A 19,165-nucleotide genomic window follows, 5' to 3' on the forward strand; every position below is an offset into this window, starting at 1 on the left:
GTATTATATATGTATGTATGTACGATATTATGATACCCCGACCCGGTAGACGTTGTAATTCCGAAACTGGAGGGTAACTATTGTCCCGCACCGTCTGTTTGTAAAGTTAAGATGAACCGGCAGCGCCGGGCGAAACGAGAGTCACGTTACGGTAAAGTACGTTTTTACCTTGAAGCTTATTCGTTAGAAAGGACGACGGGGTTAATTATGATTATGACGTGCTACGCGGATCCTTCGTATTCGCGGAATTTTAAGGATACTCGTTGGGACACTGCGCAACGGCAAGGACCCACTCCAAAAGGAACCCATTGTTCCTACGGATGTCGTGCTGGATCATCAATTGGTTGCCCTCGTGATGGAACTTCCTTCCTAGGGATGTGACGAATTGAAATAAATTCAGGATCGGTAAGGTTACGGAGCTTTCGTACGAATTTTCGTAGAAATTATTTGCTGTCATTTTTTGAAATGTTTCATCGAGAGGAAAAAATTAGAAAGTCGAGAAGTATATATAATGACGTATAAGAATATCGTTCCTCGGCCATGGAAATAATCGATAGACTTGGAAATATTTCTCTTCGGGGTCAACTGAAAAAATAACCAAATAACACGATTTTCTCACAACCTCGGTTTCTACGCGCCGTCAATCAACTGGATTTCTCGCGGCTATTAAATTCGTCGCGAGTTAAAAGGCAGAGAGGAGGAAAAGGTTCGAATATACCGTAGACCGCGTTATCATCGATCGTGGCACGAAGTTTAACTCGGCTTAAATTACTGAACAAGATCGATATAACCAACGCGAGCCAATTTACGTAGCAGCAAGTGGCGCGATTCGCGCGCGATAATTGCTTGCGAACTGGCAAATACTATCCTCCTCTCTTCGTCTCACTTTCTCACCTATTTCTCGTCGGCTCGCTCTTCCGCGTTTGGTGGATACACGCGGTTTCTCTCAGGCTGGCTCGCGAGCTCTTTCCTCGTCCATCACTCACGTGCCCGTTCATGACTGCTCATTCTACTGACAATAACAGGCCTCAAAAACTAGAGCCTGGCACGAGAAGCTCTATAACCCGAATTATATTGCTTCGAAAGGTACTTTTTACAGAGGAGGGGCATGGTTACGATTTTAGCGTTTCTTTGAAAACTGAGGCTCCAACAATTGACCAGTTGTAGCGGTAAATGATGTAAAAGTCAGAAGTAATGATTTTCAGTTTAAACGAAAGACACGTATTTGTTAACTCCTAACGATTGATAATTGCTGAACTACGAACGAAGATCGATTAGATTTCAAAAATTTGTGTAAATGTCAATGTAACGGTAATATGACGAAGAATATTATTCTAAATTACAGTTATTATAAACAAACGTAAATGTAAATGAAATTCTTTAGATGTGCATTCTCTATTTAAAACCATTCTCAAAAGATGATCATAAATATTTTTTCGTGATGTCACAATTCTTTATTTACTACCGCGTTCGATATAAGCAAATTGGAAAAATACTACCTAATAAATATATTCGAATTTTATAGCATCATTTTATTCTTCTCAAGAGCGAGAGAAAGCGAGAAAGAGAGAGAGAGAGAGAGAGAGAGAGAGAGACAATCAGGAGAAGAAACACGACAAATCAGCTACCAATAATTGCCGGGTAAATAAACGAACGTCAGCATCGCGAGGAAAAATCGTAAATTAAGTCTCCAGAGTTTACGATCGGTTTTGTTTGTGTGATTAATAATAATCCTGCTTCCCAGTGTCAGTCGGAACAGCGTCATTATAACGTCACTCGCTTATCCAAGAAACATCGACGGAATTGGTCGTAAATCTCGCGGAAACGGCGTCTCGCGATTACGGTGAGTGTCGTTGCCAACAAATTCAGCGTTGGTCGAACTCGAACTCGCCGGGCTCGAATCGCGTGCCCGTCGACCGTAACGAAAGAGCGAAAAATTCGATCGCGACGCGAACTCATGACCGAACTTCGCAGGGAACCGAGAACCTTCCTCGATCGCTCAGAGAGTCGTTAAAGTGTCACGGATGTCGAGTGTCCCGTTGCACTCGACTTTACACGCGTCCACGTACTTACACGTTTACCACGTTTCTCGTATTCGACGTACAATGGAAACGTTAAACGACACGTGGAACCATTAACGAGTTAGTGTGAAACGACGTTGTTGCGTTGTACTACGGTTAGTCGGGAAAGTAATGGGATAGCTAATAATTAAAATTAATTCAATTAAATAAATTAATCGAACCGTTGATTATATTTCTGGAAATCGTTCGTGTTATACAAAGTATGTACCTTCGATACGAATTAGTATAACGTAAAGGAATGGTCGACAGATCGATGAAAAGATTTCTAAAGACATGACTCTATCACTATGCTAATTCAAATACTAATCGTATTTGTGAGAGGCACGAACTTAAAGCGAGCCAAATCAAATCTCGTTCCATTCGTCTTGCACGATCATCGTGATCGAACGTAACCACACAAAGAATGGAACAACCCCAAAGAATGTGTAATACGCCGAAAGTCTGAAAATATCTGTATACGTGTGTAACAAAACCTGGAAAGATGAAACCTCGTCGAAAACATTTAACTGCCTGAGGACTAATGCGACTAATTCGTATGCACCGGCTGATGTTCGCGAATCTCGAAAATAAACGAGAAAAGAATGCCACACGAGTCGTAGAAAACGTTTCGTTTTCCGAAACGATGGCAGCGCATCCTCGATATAAACTTTATATCGCTTTAAAATCCGAACGATTTTTAAACTGACGATCGAAAACGTTCGACGAAAGGAAGAGGAAAAAGAAACGTAGATCGTGGTAGGGGGTGGATTGCGTCATCTGCGTCGGGATGCCAACTGATTTACATGTACGCGGCAACATTTGCTGTCACATCAATTTTAATTATTCGGCCGAGTCTCTTAAGCAGCACGGAACCATTCCTCTTGTTTGCCCCGGTACGCCACCGAAAGGCCGTGGAACGAGCAGTCGTAAAATCGTTCTGGTCGACTCGAAGCGTTTCACGGGAAACTACGCGCCTATTAAAATCGGATTCTCGGAACGCGTTCTACTAACGAACGCCGGACTGATCTGGCTGGCATAAACTGTTTTTAATAACGCCGGCAATTATCGCGTACGAGAGAAACGGTCGACGCGGATAACCGAGCCGAAAGAGAACGTTCCCTTAACCTTAACCGACTGAATTATTCGCCGGAACGTAACGTTTCTTTCTTATTTTCCATAGGATTATTTCAATCAGGAGAACTAGGTATTTATTGTTATTTACTTTTTTATTAAATTCACGGAGACGAACTTATAGAAATTATAAACAATTGTTATCTCGATAGTTGAACATTAATCGCGTAATTACATAATGAAATTGAGAAACTGATAAAAAGCCGAGTTTGACTTCTGATTCAGCTCGAATAACCTTACCTTACTATATCTCTTTTTTTCCTTTTCTTTTCTTCTCCGTAATCTTCCTTTCCTTTCCTTTTCGGAACATTTCGAATAAAATAAATAACCATTCCTCTCGATCGTTCTCTATGCGGTTATGAGAAAGAAACTGGCATTAAGACGTCGAGTGATCGCGCGCTTATGTTCAGCAAATGTAATTTCTCGTTTTATATGTTATCCTGCGCTTGTCAACGTGCAGCCAGTTGAAAGAAATATGGTTATTAACTATGACGATAACGACGTCCGATGTGGTTTGTTTCGCGGGACTGGTTTTCGAAATGGCACGCAGTCATTAAAAATAGAAAGAGATTATGCAGATGTAGATTCAGAATCGGTTAATTCTGCTGATATTCGATGGTATAAATTAAATTGTTTATGCCGTTGCGAAATATTTGTAATGATATATAAATTTGTAATTACGCATGGAAATTTCGTTTTGAAGTCAAACTTTAATATACGCATACGCGCATATATACTCAGACTTCACTCAGCTCGAAATTAATTAAAAGATGCCGCACAGAATTTATAGGGAAATCAATTAAATAACTTTATATAATTTCCGTTTTTGTACATATCATTAAGATAAATAATTTTTATACTTACTATAAATAGTTCGTCTTGTTTCTATATTCGTAATTATCAAGCCCGTTTGGAAACTTACCAAGGAAACTGTATGGAAAGGAGAAAATTTCCTTCGGAAGGAATAAAAATGGAAAAGAATGAATTTCCTGGAAAACAGAAGCGTAAAAACAATTCAAGCCGCGTACGACTATTTCCCCGCAATTGAGAAGCGTGCTCGCCTTTCGTGTATCGATGCCAGCCCCTTTTGCAGCTCAGTATTGAAGTCACGTGGTGAACAGTCTTGTTATCAGCGAACCACTCCCCTTTTCCCTTTCCCACGATATTCCTCTTCCAATAACGCAGCCTGCCAACCCCCTGACCTTGTACACACATTCGCATACAGTTCGGTGCGTGTGCCAAGGCTGAATAATGTAGGGGATGATTTTGGACCCTTCGGGAAACAATTATCCTTGCCTTTACGCTTCACATTAGAAATTCTTAATAAAATATTTTTAAAGTATCATTTTCTTTCTCTTGTGAATTTCTGTTGCGAAAAACAGAGAGATAGAGATAGAGAGGTGAATCTTTCGAAATTTTTCTACGATCGTAACTTCCTAAAATTACCACAGTAACGATAAGATTACCATACTCGATTAACGCGTAAAATTACTCTTAAAATACTCTCAAATACTTTGTGAAAAAAAATTCCGTAAAAAAGAGCCACTTAATTGCGACGATCAGATTAAATAAACTCGCGAGACGCGGCGTTTAAACGAATCAACACGGTCGTTGGGCGACAACGGTGGGGAAGGCTGCTTTGAATGGAATCGCTTAATAAAGTCAAAACAATGGCGTAGAGAAACACGTACGACTGGATATATTATATATAATCAGCAGTGAATTATATCTATGTCCGGACGAACGGCACGAGGCATTTATTAGAAGGCGCGGAGGGTGGTGCAGAATTACGGGCTTCCGGCCGTGGCGAACAGAACGTCTCGCTTTTTCATTTATACGCCAGTAAACGACCGGTCGTTATCGGCCGACACCTTGGACGGTTCTTAAGAATTTATTACGTGCCGAAGGGGATGACGCTCGTGTAACGATTACTCGGGATAATTTCGTACACAGATACGTGGCTCTTTTGGGGGTGAAAGAAGAAAGTGCGCCTAGGTGATACATTCCCTAACGATCGTTGTCGACGGATTTGTAATTAAGCAATTTTCTTTCGTGCTGTTCCTTTTTCTTCTTGTGCTGTAAACGCGTTGCAAGGGAATTAAATACAGGTTCGGTTATCTTATATTGGATGTTAATGCGTGGTTGCGTTGTTACGTGGAATTTTTATCTGCGACGATGCAGATCTTAAAGCAGTTGTTACACCATTACGATATTCAATTCGTCAAATATCCTCGTAATATTTTACACGATAACACGAAACATTCCGCTTTTACGCCGTGTCTCAGAAAATTCTACAAAAACACAATCAACCCCCTTGTCGTTAGACAAGCACTTTAACTCCCCTGAGTTAAAGAAAACAGAAAACAAAAGAATAATTCAGTATCGTCGACTACAAAGAGAAAGAGAGAGAAAGAGAGGAAGAGAGAGAAAGGGAGAGAGCAAGGTGATCCCAGACTCGGCGTCTCCCTTTAATTTACCTCTTTTCGATGGAGAGAGACACGGGGGCGCATAGAATGGTCCCTACACGGCTATCCTCCGAAAGTTAGCCAAGCAAACAGACCTACCCCAATTTATAAAACAAATCAATTCGCTTTGTCGCGCGCCACAAAGCGGACGCTCGCCGCGTGATTATTAAACCCTCGCACAGGAATTTCACGTGCCAGCGAACGAGAGGCTCGGCTCGCAAAAGTTTTCGCGCGCGCGACAGAAAACGCCCGTCCCGAACCAGTCGAACCACGACGTTGACGACGTCCAAGAGGGTGGCAGACGAGGAGGACGAGGAACCGAAAGAGGACGAGAAAGAACAGAGAGGGTGAGAAACAAACGCAGAAGAGAGATAGGTGTATAGATGTGGTTCGTCGGTGTTGACGAAGCTGGTCGACGAGGTTGGTCGACGCTTTTGATCTATCGAGAATTCGAAAAGGCCGAAGGGAACCCCGTTAAAACGTATCACAAAGGCCCTCGCCAGTCCCCCCTTTTTCTTTCGCGGTAGTGGCTCCGCGAACCATCCGCAAAAAGAGAAAAGAGCAGAAGCACGAGCCGGCAATATACTCGATCGGATTGGCTCATTGAATTTTAAAATTTCAAATAGAGTTAACGCAGACATCAGAGACGAGTGAGACGACGGGCTGCTGCTACCGTCGCGCCGCAACGGTACTTCTATCGGAGGCGGCTGCTTCGAGAGACGAACCGCTTTTAGCTCGTCCTCGCCCATGGACCACTCGTTTTTTCGTCCTTTGAGCACGGAAATTCCGGAACGAGTCGCGAGAGTTAGAGCCAAAAGTACCTTCTATATAAAAACTCCTCTCTCCGCGTATTTCCAACCTTTTTTTCTTTTTTTTTTTCTCTTCTTTGCTCGGTGTCCTCTTTCGTGTGATATTCGCACAAATTACGCCCATACGAGACTGATACGACGAGGAGGACGCTCCGTTTGGTCCGCGGGTGTTTGTTAATGTTCGTTTTCGCGCAACCAGCCGACCCGTGTATAATGCTTCTGCCAGGCATAACGTACCTACTTTTTCAAAAGTACCGGTTAATTAATTTAAACGGTCGACCGGCGACGATATTAGGTAGGGCGACGTAATTTCCGCGTTCGTACGGACTCGTTTGTGCCGCTTTATCGATTAACCGGCGGCCCGATAAAATCGCGTGCACGCGATTCCGTTCGGATATTATTAGGTCATCCCGTGGATCTTCCTGGACTGAACTGATCGAAACGATGGTAGCCCTGAACGACGCTTGATTTTGAGCGTTAGGTTCGATCGAAGATGGAAAGACTGGTTACGGTGGGTCCTACGATTTGAGCGATAGAAGGGCTGTGAATTATAGGCGAATGATCAACCTTTTGAAAACGAATACTCGTCGAATTTTTTGCCTTGATAGCTTGCTTTCGAGATATTTTCGATTTTATATATTTTACTAACGAGAAACATCAAATGATCGAATCAAATTTATCACGAGGTTGTCACTATTTTTATAGTTTTCAATGTTGTTTCTTGGAAGAGTGGATTTTGTCACTTACGATAGATAATTTTAATCGGACGATCGAATTTAATTCGCGATTCTCTTCTTTCGGCCGATCGTTTTTAAGATGACGACCACGTTTACCGGATCCCCTTTAAGAACTACAAACTGTGGCGAAAAGTCGACGGTTGCGGAGTCGCCTTTATGGAGATACGACCCGGATAATCTCGCGACCCTTTTTCCACGGGGATAGCACGCATAGAAGGGGTAAGTTTTCCGATCCTAAGTTTGTTCACCGTCTTATCGATGGTTAAGAAGAAAATTTCCCCGATGAGATTGCGAACCAGCTGCATAACGAGCAAGCTGTTACGTGGGCCGAGCAACGGGCTTTGCAATTTATCTCCTTTCGTATTTCCTTTGATAAACTGTTATTGCACCTATGTGCAAGTATTAGAGTGGTAGAACGATTCTTATTAGTTGTATTTTTATGGATATAAAAAGTGTACAATAAATTGACGATTAATGGATGATATCGATTCCGCTAAATTCGAACTTTGTAGAAACGAAATTTAATACGCATTGATCTAACATTATTATTGCATTAAGATTAATATATTTTCATTAAAAGGAAGTGTAGTGTCTAAGGAAAACGAAGGAAGAAAGAGATCAATTCACTAATTTTGACATAATTTTTTCTTTTACAGAAATTATAAGATGTCCGTTTGATTCATTCTGTTCCTATAAATAATTGTATTAACCTAAATTAGGGTGTGACATTTATCTATATGTAATTTGTATCGATTAGTAGTGGATTCGGTTATTGATTATTCCAAGATTGCCAGTGGAACAGGCAGTATACATCTATGATATAGTTCCACGTATAGGAAGGACGTAGTAGAAACAGGCGCTAAAGGTCAGACAACTTAATAGCTCAAGGTTTATCTCTATTTATATTCTCAATTAAATTTCTTATAAATTATTCATTGGCCATGTCATGTTTACTTTATCAATCCGTGATGCATAAATAAAGAACCGAATCACAATTTAAAAAATTACCTTGACTGCATTTATTGTCTTTTAAATTAGTATCGATCTCTTTAAACACGTCCATATATGTTAAATAAATGAAATACTTACACAAATGTACGAAGGCTATTATAAAATATACATCATAATAAATATTCTATTTAACGATTAGCATTGTCAAAATCAATAACTTGTAACCAAATATCATTCACGCGGAAAAGTCCTTCAGTGGAATCAGACTGCCCTGAAATCAGAGAAGCCTTGGATTAGGTTTTTTTGCGAAAGACTGTTCAAAGAAAAACGCTCTATTTACATAAAAAATTATTCATTAAACAAATCGTTTCAACAGCGTGTACCAACGAAACATCAATTAATATCTGCATTTAACATACAATATACAATTGTTCAAAAATACTTAAACCGCTTTCCCTCTATCCGTTCTACCCCTCTAACCCCACATCTCCTCTCCGAAGACCACGAAATACAATCAACAGTTGCCAGAAATGCACTAACCTCGTTAAACGTAATCCGTGCTAGTCAGTGAATCAGAACAGCGCAAACGTTCCGAGAATCCTCAGTACCCTCGCGCATTAGCTGCTCCGGAAACACATTTATCCTTGGGGTAGGTCTTCTTCCGCAGGTTTCTCCTTCAAGAACGAAAGACCTAAGGGTGGCCCTAATTCGTCATAACGTTTTTTGTATCCCAGCACGCGGCCTTGTTATCCGGCTACGAACGAAGGGCTTTATCGGTTGTTAAACAGTCGTTTCCTTCAGCTGAAAAGCAGCTAAGGATAGAAACAGGCACCTTTGTGTAACAAAGATGAAAGCAACGACGGGTGAGAGAAGGAAGGCGAAGCTAAATGTAAAGAGCGCGTACGATGGATTTTACGAGGCGATTAAACGCGTCGACCGCTAATTGCTTTTTTTATGATCGTCTGGGTAGATCGCGATGACTTGGTCGGATTTCGAGCGCGTGAATGTGTCACGTCAAATCGATCGTAAAAGAAGGTTCTGCATCAAGCGCAAAGTCGTTCTACGATATCTAGTTGGACTACAAAAATCCTCCAACGTTAACAACAGAAAACTTTCATGTATATATCGCGAAAAGGATTTCTATAAGTATTCGAATACTTTTGTGAATCGCGATGAATCACGTTCCATTTTATTAAAATAGTAAAATAGAGAAATGGGCAGGACTTTCTCGACCATCTAAGAGGCAATCGGTTATTATGTGGCTAACGTTCGATCACAAAAGGATGATCGTGTGTAGTGTAACGGCTCGTTCGACAACTACTCGCTTCACGATCGGTTTTATGCGTCCGTTAGGGACGTCGTTAGCCGTTTTTCATTAGGATCGACGAAAGTAGGAAATCACCGGTATCCAGATTACATTGTACGCTTTTACGATCGGCACGCCGGAATATCATTAAGTGTTATTCTTTCGTTTAGGCTTAGCAAGGTTTATCCTCGCGCGGGGATATAATTGGAAATCGACCTTTCGTTCGGCTTTCGTTCGGTTTCTTAACCAGAGATACTGCCCTTTGTGTAAAGTCAATCGACCGGTTTAAGACTATTGAGAAACGAAACCTTTTATACAGCCCCAACATTGTCACTTCGTTTCTTTTAATTCGTCGTTTATCTCTAAAGCAAATGGAACGAAGCAACGGACTGACTGCTCGATTTATTTCTAACAGACGACAAAATAACTAAAAATCGTAGCAATAGAACAAGTTCCAAGTATCATGGTAGAAGAATGTTTGAGAATTTTTTCTTTAAATCGTAATCCACTCTGGCAACACGATTTTAGACAGTGTTGTTTCGTCGAAAGAATCGCCTCTGCGAAAGTTGCAGCTTCTCGAGGCGTAACAACGACTCAAGGCAGGACAATGTCCCCGGTGTCTTTAACTTCCGCCCTCGGGGAAACTTTCTCGGAAAGGGATGTCGACGATGCAACGCAAAGTCTTTCCACCCGCAGCTATTCATGGTACAACAGTCTTAAACTTTCTATAAATCGTTCATTCAAACTATTCTATCGAGAAGGAAAAAGAAAAGAGTAGAGAAAACACGTAAGAAACTTTTGAAAATCATCCCTTAAAATTAACAATAACGAACAACGATGAAGTTGTCATCCACGTGTCAACTTAACTCGTCTTCTGCTGACAGCTAAACTCGTCGTTCAGACACTACATCTCGCATATCCCTTTCCAACCAAACCCTCCAGTATCCGCGCTACCAGTCAAAATTCAAACCAACCCCTTCGCCAAAGATTACCAAAATTCCGTCGGAATTTTTCCTAAAATTTTAAGGTATAGCTCAGTGGCGCTCTCTGGCGTGGTTCTCACCAATCGATACGGGAGTTCGAGGGTAGACGTATCTTCGAGATGGGGGATTAGGGTGCGGCGACGTGCAGAGGCCAGAGAAAAGCCCGAGGAACGTGGTGACGAAGGAGGAAGGGGGAGAGTGGAAGAAGGTGGAAGAAGGAAGGTTGGATCATTGGAATCGTGGAGGGTTGCCGGGGGTTGTTGAGGGGTCCAGGGGTGTTTGAGGGGAGGAGAGGGTGGACGCAAAGAGGGTCGATTCAGCGCTGGACCAAGGTCCACTCTCACTTGTCAGGAGGGAGAAGACGCGGATACGCGGCGGGGGTGGGGCCGGTTGAAGAGTGTGAGAGATGAAGAGGGCTGCGGAGGACACGAGTGAGAGCGAATCGAGAGCGAGAGTGAGACTGGCTTGACGGGTAGCCGAAGGGGTGAGACGCCAAAGGGTTCTCCGTCTCTGTCGTTCTTTCCACCACCCTTCCATGGTTTCTCTGTTGCTTAGCTCGCGCTCTCCTACACGGAGAAAGTGAACAGTGGTGGCCAACCGGTGGTTCTCTCGATAAAATAGAAGCAAATGTGAGAAATTTGTGTATAATAGTTTCTTTCGATCTAACGTATTGCATATGCTGATGATAGATGGTTTTCTTTAGGATTTGATAGCGATATTGGTTTGTTATTGATCGATTGGTAAAGGAGTATTGGCAGAGATTCTTGGAATGAATTGCGCTTTGGCAACGTGACAACTGACCCAGTTTATTTAGTTTCGTGCTGTCTTTCCTAAAGCTGTCATATCTGGGCGGGTTACGAGTTATCGAGAGAATTTAATTGTTTTGCGAACTGGATGTCACCAAGTTTATCGTTCGTGGGTTTAAACGACTAAGTTATCGTTCTGTAGTGCCAAGACGAAATTATTGCCGTAAGCTTCTTAAGGTGATAGTTACACAAATACCTGAACTCTTTAAGAAGTTTCGTATCGAACGTTGAAGCGCGATAGAAAATGCTGGATGCGGTAAGCGAGACGAATTTTACGATACAAAGTTTCAAATACTTTTTGTAATTAGCGTGGTAGGCTTGATTCTCAATGATTTTACATGGGTTTACAAGGTTTTAAGTGGAAAACTCCGTGTCTTTCGACCGTGGAAGTTTCTGATTGGATGCTGTCGTATTCGATCGTATCGTATTAAAATTAATTACTCCCATTTTTTAAACGTTTCATAATGAAAATTATCTAACAAATTTTAGAGCAAGACACGAACTTTCACATCTCAATATCGTTTAACAAATTTTCAAGTAAAATGTAAATTTCCGTAGGTTTCAAACTATAGAAACATTAAAAGAATTTCGAAACAAGACGGAAACTTTTGTTACAATTAACCATAAATCGGTCATTTTATCGCGTAACAGTGGTGGCGCGTTAATCCGCCATTAATCTTCGTTATACACTCTTCGCTGACACAGAGGAAGGTTAAATATTGCGGAACAAGCGGTTAATTAAATTTGTACGTATCACGAACGGGTATGGAATCGCGAGAGATCGCATGTAATTAAGTTTGCATGCGTTAAGGGTTTCGCAGCGTCTCAGCGTTAATTTTGTGCGAGATCTCGGCCCCGGTTACAAGCAAAATACGTACTATCATTAACCGTGTCGATATTCCCTTCGTTTTTTATCTCGGTTTCCCGTGTCCCGTTTAATTATTTCCAACACGTCAGCCATTCCGGCTCGATCGAGCGCTCGCGTATGGAAATCACGATTTCTTCGTCCACCGGGTTTCCGGTCCGCGTTCTCGTTCGTGTTTTAAAAATTCCACGGACCGGAGAATACGCAATTACCATGACCACGTCGAACATGCGAACGTCTCATCGTTGTAATCGCGGCTTTTTGCATTCTCCATCTTTATCTGTATCTGTAATGGTGTTTTGTGTCGAAAAACTGGACCTTCGTACGATCTGCTTCTTGTTTGATCTGCTGAAGCACACGATTTATGTGTATTAATAGAAAAGCGTGTCTGTTTAAAAGATGATGGTGCATCTATGTTCGTACTTGATATTACGATAAGCAAATTACTGGAGAAAATTACTGGAGAAAATTACTGCAGAAAATTACTCCTTATTAAATGGGGCATGCTTTCTTATTAAATAAAGACTACAGACTAAAAGAACACGATAATTCGTATTTTTTATTTTGCATAGAGGACGTTTTAAAATGCAATCTGCTATCAAAAAAAATTGTCATTTTTTTTTTTGCTTTGAAGATGAACATGTGTTCTTCCATCCACTTTAAAATTTCCAAATTATTATAACATTATAATATTAAAGATAAGTAACGATAATTGCATCTTTGGCTTTCGTACAAATTTGTCGATTTATCAGCTATTTTTAAAAGACTCTCAGCTTGAAGCATAACAGGCTGGTTTTCGATTATGACATACGAAGAGCCTCCTGTTTAATTCTAAAATGATATTGAAGTCAGAAAATCAAGCAAAATTTACTTATTATATTTCTATCGTGTAATGTTCGAACGTTAAATATTCTCATTAAATGACAAGCACAGAAATACATCGAGGGAATAAAAATTCCTTGAATTATAGAGAAAAACGTTCATGGATTCCCGCCATCACGGTCGGATCCGAATTACGGTGCTTTCGTCAGGCAACCGTAAAATCATGGCATTATTAATCCTCCCCTTTGCAGCGTTCGAACGAAAAGGAGATCAAGAGAAGAATGGAAGTGGGCCAATCATCGAGTCGTGTGTTTCCACGCGGCGGCGTTCGGAAAAGTAATAATTTAACGCGGGTCTAATTATCGTCGCGGCACAGCACGACTGACAACGTGTACACATTGTAAAACTTGTATTGCAAACTACCGGGCCAGATACCCTTGTATTATCGTCTGATTACGAGACGAGTTATCCAATTAACTATATGGTAGACCGTAACCGAAGTCGCCCATGGATAATTCACGAAAAACCGGTTTAAATCCTCGAGCAATAAGAATCAAGAAAAAGAGTGTGAACATGTCGTATCGACGAAAGAAAGAAGTTTCTTAAGAAAGTATTTTTTGTAACAACTTTTATTGGTTCGTACTATTTGTTCGGTATATTATGAGATGCTATTAGTCTCTAATAACGAATGAATGAAATAATTTATTTTAAATCCGGCGGGGAAAGATTCAGAAAAGGGATAGGAAGAAGATTAAGAAAACAGTTCACGCAACATTTCCTTCTCTCTAACTATAAACCTTTCTCTAGAAGTCATTCACGAAACATATTCGGAAAATAAATCGTATCTTCCTTCTTCCATTTTCCAACTTTGGAAATACTTACGACAGAAGTCGGTGAAATTAACAAAGCTGTCGAGTATGTTTCTGCTTAAAAAAGCAACAGAAGTATTTTCGTTTCGTTCGGGAAATTATACAGAAAATAGGCTGGCGAAAAGCTTGGGTTAAAAGGGACAGGGGATGATACAACAGCGAGAGGACGTTCTATCGCGAAAGCGGCCGGTTGAAATTCCGGAATAGAGGCAGCGCGAGAGAGAGAAACAAGACGAGACGATGGATAGAGGTTGCGGAGTAAGGCGACCCTATTAGAGTTCCAAGAAAAACAAAGTGAACAGCAGAGTGGGTCTTCTTTAAGAAACTACGCAGAAACTCGCCCCTGTAGAGTATCGTCTACGTGAGGTAAAACGGATCGAACTGGAATGATAATTAAGCTCGTGGTCGGATCAAATTCAATGGAGATCGAAAACCGTGGTGGTTTCTCTCGCTCCATGTTGCGATGAATCTTAAATTGAAGTCTAGAGTTCGATCTTTGAACTTTGCCGAGATGAGTCTCGAATCGTTACGATTTCTATCAGTAAGGAAATTTTCTTCCATAGATTTATAATTAAACTATGTATGTATATACATATGAAATCTTTGAGTTGCGAAATGAAATTACAAGCTCGTAAGATATCTGTGAACTTTCTTGGCCTGAAATTTTAAGAATCTCGTAACACTAATATTGAGAGTGTATAGTGTGATAGATTTCGATGATTCGTCGAGATGAAATTGAATTACACGCTCCCACAAGAGACTTGTGACCAGTTTCTCGAATCTGCGAAACTTTTAAAGCCAATGTTTCGATGTGTTCGTGGAATTGCTTTCTTATACTTCCGATCAATTAAGCTAGCATACATTCCAAATAAAACTCCACCGAATCTTAACATTTACCACCGTACTTTTTTTTTTTCTCTCCCCTATAAATATTTCTTCTCTCTCTCAAGCTCTCCTATAAATATTCTCTAAATACAAATGTTTCAATTATACGGAAAAGTCGGATGATTCCGCGGATTCGGACGATTCTGCCTGTGCAACGACCAACTCGTAAGAGGATGCTGGACAAGCTGTTCCTCGCTGGCGTTTCAGCCGCTGATGGCCACGGGGTTTGGAAGGGGTGAACAAAGAAAATTCCTCCCCGGTTATCATAGTAACGCGTCGTTGGTTGAATCCGAAAGGAGGGAGCGTTCGAGGGATCGGAAAAAGACGAGCATGCAAATGAACCGACCGGTTGAATTTTCTCGGCGGCCGGTACGTGCTGGTGGCCTCCCCCGAGTGCGTGTGCTTTCCTACGTGTATTTGTAAATACAGGGTGTGCGGGCACGTTTCTCTTTCTCGGCTTGGTCGTTTACGGCTACGTATAGCGTGGCGTATTCGGGGTGTAGAGAGAAAGAGAGAGAGAGAGAAAGAGAGAAAGACCGCACGCGTCCATCCTTCCCGCGCGAGACGAAACTAAGGGGAAATTGACCAGTGCACAGTGGTTCTCCCTTTCGCTCTCTTTTCCGCCAAGCATTCTTTCAGCATTCGGAAGCGTTTTAAAAGTTCCTGTTGCTAGACCGAGCGCTGGATTACAATTTTTTGTACAGGATGAATGGAACGCGGTAGAAGTGAAATTGGAGGTTGAAATTCGTTTTCCGAGGAAAGTTGCGTTTCTACTTCTGCGCCGCGAACGGTGTAAAAATTGGAATTTGGTTTTCCAATGGTTGGAACAAAAGAAAGTTTAAATTTAGATATTTTGGAAAGGTACCAGGTGGGTTTAACCAATCGGCGAATTCTTTCCCGATTTGCGAGAAAAATTGCTTTTTTATCGGATAAATAGTACCTCTACCGGTGATAGAAATACGAGTGCTATTCAATGATCCTCTGAGGAAAGTACATATATACATACCGAATAGGATTAATCGAGAAAGTTAACATATATCTGCAATAGTGTCAAAGCTATGATTTCGTGGAAGATGGAATGGAAGGACGTGCAAGGATAAGATCTAGCCTTATAGATATCTTGATGTATGGCTTGAATATCGTGTGAACGATGATATCCTTTTAACAATCTCTTCTTTAGAATTAATGCAACACCGATCAACATTATGGGTACAATAATTATCTTTGAACGAAGGAGGGTCTGCGTTACATTTTATGTGAAATATAATTGATTTTTTTTCAATTTTCGTAATTTTATGGTAATTTTTCGAAAGGTAGACTGCTCAAACAAATCCATATCGATTATTCCCGTTACTTTCATTTAATTGCTGAATCATTAAGGATTTAGTTAATTATTTAAACAATGGCAGTAGTCGCTCTTTCTACATTCATTAAATCCAAGAGACAATATTTTTACGTTCTTTAAAAAGGTCTCGAAATTCTACCTATTCCTTTAATGGTAGATACATTCGTGAAATGATATCTAATTAAAGAAAATTACTGCTTTTTTTCTCCCTTTTCTTTTTCGCCATTTCACAGAGAACGTTCTACTTAATAAGCGAAATGACTGATCGTTATCAAGTGTCCTACTAAAACAGGCTACAGAAAGAATAACTCGCCACGTTAGAACGATTTTCATTTTAGAGTAAGGCGAAAGCTTCGCGCGGAAAATTTCTTCGGTGCCTTCGATGTATAGTGGACAATGTTAACAACATGAAGCATTAGGGTTAATTGAAACGTATCACGTTTCTTTCGTATGTTCTGTTTTTCTCATTATACTACAACATATGCTAATTGTAAATAAGGAGAGTGACATTGAAGTTACTAAAATTTTTATAGCAGAATCTGACAATTTGGCATAGAATAGAATTTCTTACTTTTCTTTTTGTAATTTTATATTTTATTTTATCTCTCTCCGGATTAGAGGATTATTCAGCGTGCGGATTCGCAACCAAGATTCGATCGTCGAATCCATACGCCTGATCTTAACAAACCTCTCGTGCCAGTTGTCGTATTTCAACCCGATTTTTATCTTCTGGGGAAGATAAGATACCTTTTCTTACCTCGTTTAATCCATGAATATTCAGAGTTGATTAATTAATTTAATTCTCGCTCTGTTACAATCCTTCACACTAACCTTACCAGCCTTTCTTCTGTTTTTCTTATTACGGACCGAAGATGTACTTTTATTCATTAAAAATGCTTACAAGTATTACATGAACCGGCCAGAAAATAAGATTATTCGATATTATGCCATTCAAGGAAGCACAATTATATTTTATTATATTTGTAGGTATGCTTGATATCGAAACGAAAAGAAATTCCTCTCGTCGATCTTTGGTGTAGTTTATTTCCATTCTAGTCTACATTTATACAACAATGCCGCTGGTAATTCATATGATTGTACGCTCGAATTGTTCTGAAGTTAAAAACTTCCTAGTTGATTTCAAATTTAGCGTGGACACGTACATAACAATGTTCGTGGCTCCTCGTGAAATTGCTATAATTGTCCATATTAGCACAGATTTGTTTTAACGTTATCAGTCTTAGTATAGAAGGAGTTGAAGTGAGTATTTGCGCGTATAATTAAATTAGAAGATTTCCCTTTAATTGTATATTAATAATATATTTCACTTATTTAGATTGTCTCGAATTTAATTAATACAGGAGAGCTGGTACGATTTGTAACATTTAAATTTGTTCGATTTATACGCATATTCGTTTGTTGCATTCCTGGACAAAGACTATTAAATCATAGCGAAGAAGCGTACATCGCGGCGTAAAATTATTTTATATTCCTTTGATATTTTTCAATCTTTACGTTCCAAGAATTAATTGACGATTGGCATTTAAATGCGATCTAGTATGTTATACATTCCCTAAAAAGTGTCATAAGTTTTTACTCACAAGGACCATGGTATTCAGCAAAATAACAGCTTTCAAACTGGCCGATATAATAGTAATAACAGTAATTTCACTATTATTTATACTTTTAGATTATTCAAAGCGCTGTGAGTTATCTCATCTCAACTTAGATGAAAAATGAATATATTTGAGTTACGTGTTTAATAAAAACTATTAGCATATCAAATATATTTTGTTCATTGTATTTTTATCTACATCGCCCACCGCTTTCTGCCCCTTAAAAGCCGTTAATCATCGCGTTGTTTTTCAATTTTGAGAAAATAGAAATTAAGAGAGCGCACGAGTGCCTCATATTTTCACTGCTCGAATCGTAACCCCCTCGTTACCCTTGTCATCACTGCCTTTATTGTTCTTCGAAACAAAGGATGAATTGTAAATTAGCACACGCTGCCGGTCGTTTCCTATGTTTTCGCACGTGTATTTAAATTAATCGAATGAAAATATTTTTCCGCAACATGGCCACTTTACCGCTTGATGAACACCGATTAAAGCCATTCACGCGTTCAGAAAGATTTCACGAACGTGGGATTATCGTTTCATCGAAACATTCGTGTATACGTATTAGACACACAGTATATGAAGATTCTATATAATTTACGTTGTGATAAAAATCTTATCAATTTTGAGCGATAGAATTACATTCTTTTTTTAGCTTACCGTTTTTAATTTCATTTTTATCATTTTCTCGATTGTATTTATACCGAACCACCTGCTGATTCTATTTTATTATTATTTGATATTTTAGTATTTCTACTCAACTCTGAATATATTATCGATTTATTCATATCCATGTAAAATTCCATGAATTTAGGAAAATTCAAATCTGTCTATCGCAAGACGGAAGAAAGATGCATTGGAATGCGAGATTGCCTGGAGAAGGAAATACCATAAAACCATCCCATAGCCACCTTCCAATTAAGGTAATGGATCCCGCGATACTTTTATTGTCGTGCGTGCACGCAGGCATTTCCACACGCGTGCCACATCGACCAAAGGGGTGGTTAAGCATAAGAGGGTGGGTGGGAAAGGTGGTCGGAGTAGGATTGAATTGTTCGCCGTCCCGTTTACACGGTGTTTGCTGCACGGAAGTCATAATCGTTATTCTCGTGGGTTTGTTGCGGCCAACCGACCGGAATACACGGCTTTCTTCTTTCTTCTTTCTTCGCGCCTTTCTACACATAGAATGAACGATGAACTCTTTACATTCTCATTGCGGATCAGGTTAAAGAGATTTCTTCGTGAATTCTTTATTTCCTTTTGTTCGTCTGTCGTGAGATGGTATAAAGATGTTACGAAACAGACAGAATGGCTAGCGAGTCCTTCTTATTCAATCGCATTCAGATAATTTGAAATTTTCATTGTTTTATTTCAAAAGATATGGTTCTTAAATTAAAAGAATTTTTAATTAATTCAGCCTTATAGCTTTCTCTTATCTTTTAATATTTTGGGAAGCTGGGGCGATTCCTTAATCTTTATTGTCATCGTAACTTATTTTCGGTATTATTATTTTGC

The sequence above is a fragment of the Bombus fervidus genome, chromosome 16, assembly GCF_041682495.2.
Source record: "Bombus fervidus isolate BK054 chromosome 16, iyBomFerv1, whole genome shotgun sequence".
Taxonomy (NCBI): domain Eukaryota; kingdom Metazoa; phylum Arthropoda; class Insecta; order Hymenoptera; family Apidae; genus Bombus; species Bombus fervidus.